Source organism: Capsicum annuum, chromosome 6 (assembly GCF_002878395.1).
Source record: "Capsicum annuum cultivar UCD-10X-F1 chromosome 6, UCD10Xv1.1, whole genome shotgun sequence".
NCBI lineage: Eukaryota > Viridiplantae > Streptophyta > Magnoliopsida > Solanales > Solanaceae > Capsicum > Capsicum annuum.
Window position 1 is genome coordinate 89,080,939 of NC_061116.1, and position 1,291 is coordinate 89,082,229.

Here is a 1,291-nt window from a genome sequence, read left to right on the forward strand (position 1 = left end):
TCAGGGTTTTCAGCTTCTATTGGATGATCATAATCTGCTTTATCAACACTCTCTGCTACACTATCAACCACAGGCTTACCTACAGATGGGTTTGCCAACACCTTACCACTCCTGGTGGTAATTTCCATACACAACTTTTCCTTTCTTGGATTTTGCACTGTGTCACTTGGTAGAGTGCCAGCCTTTCTTTGATTAAATGTGGCAGGTAGTTGACTCATTTACTGCTCCAACTATTTTATTAAAGTGGAATGTGAATCAACCAATTAATTTATTGAAGACAAATTATTTTTTACCTCAGCTACTCCCGTGTTGGTTGCCTCTACTTTCTTCAACAGCTTAGCCATCATGTCCTCTATAGACATCTTCCCAAAGTTAGATGCAACAGACTCACGATTTCCAGGAGGAACATACAAACCACTCCTGTCATTCTTATTCTTTCAATTTCCTTGGTCTCGATCCTTGTATCCAAATTTTTCATAGTAGTTCCGACCTTGGTTTCCTTGGCCACTACCTCGAAAACCCCCTAATTATTCAATTAATTTGCTTCCTCCTCAGAGTTGGAGTCAGCTCTTCCTTGTGATGTAACAACTTCAACCTTCTCTGTCTTTCCTAATAAATGCTTAGTAAGAAGGTCTATCTGTGTTTTTATGTGAGACATATCTTGGTTATGTTCCTCCTCCGTTTGCCTCTGTTCTGCAGTCATGCCAATAGCTACAGTAGAACTTGCTACCTTAGAATCCCTGGTATGCCAAGCTCTACTCTATTTTGTCATACGATCCAGCATCTCAGACGCCTCAAGAAAAGTGAGGTCCATGAATGACCGACCCACAACATTATCCACTGCTGGCTTAGTCACCTAATTCAAGGCCCTATATAATATCTCTTTCAGGTGGATGTTGGTCATCTGATGATTAGGGCATTGTGTGAGATTCTTTTTGAACCTTTCCCAAGTTTCATGAAGAGCTTCAGTTGGAAGCTGCCTAAAATTATTGATTTCATCTCTTAACTGTGCCCTCTTGGACGGCGAAAAGAACCTTTCTAAGAAATCATCTTTCAATTCCCTCCAATTTATAATAGAGTCAGGGGTTAGCCCATTCAACCATAACATTGCTTCTCTAGAAAGAGACAACGAGAATAATTGCAGCTGAATAGCATTTTTCCTAACTCCTGAATTGTCAAATGACTTGTATGTTGAGATGAAGTTGATCAAATGCATATTCGGATCATCACCAGCAAGTCCACCGAACAATCCATTTAGATGCAAAAACTGGATCATCATACTCGTAATATT

The 1,291-nt window shown here is 39.9% G+C and overlaps 1 non-coding gene across 1 annotated transcript; it reads left to right on the plus strand.

Annotated features, from left to right (window-relative positions):
• Nucleotides 1-902: 902 nt before the first annotated feature.
• Nucleotides 903-1,008, plus strand: LOC124899870. The gene has a single exon (XR_007057433.1). It is a non-coding gene; the product is annotated as a small nucleolar RNA R71 (small nucleolar RNA).
• The last annotated feature ends 283 nt before the right edge of the window (nt 1,009-1,291 follow it).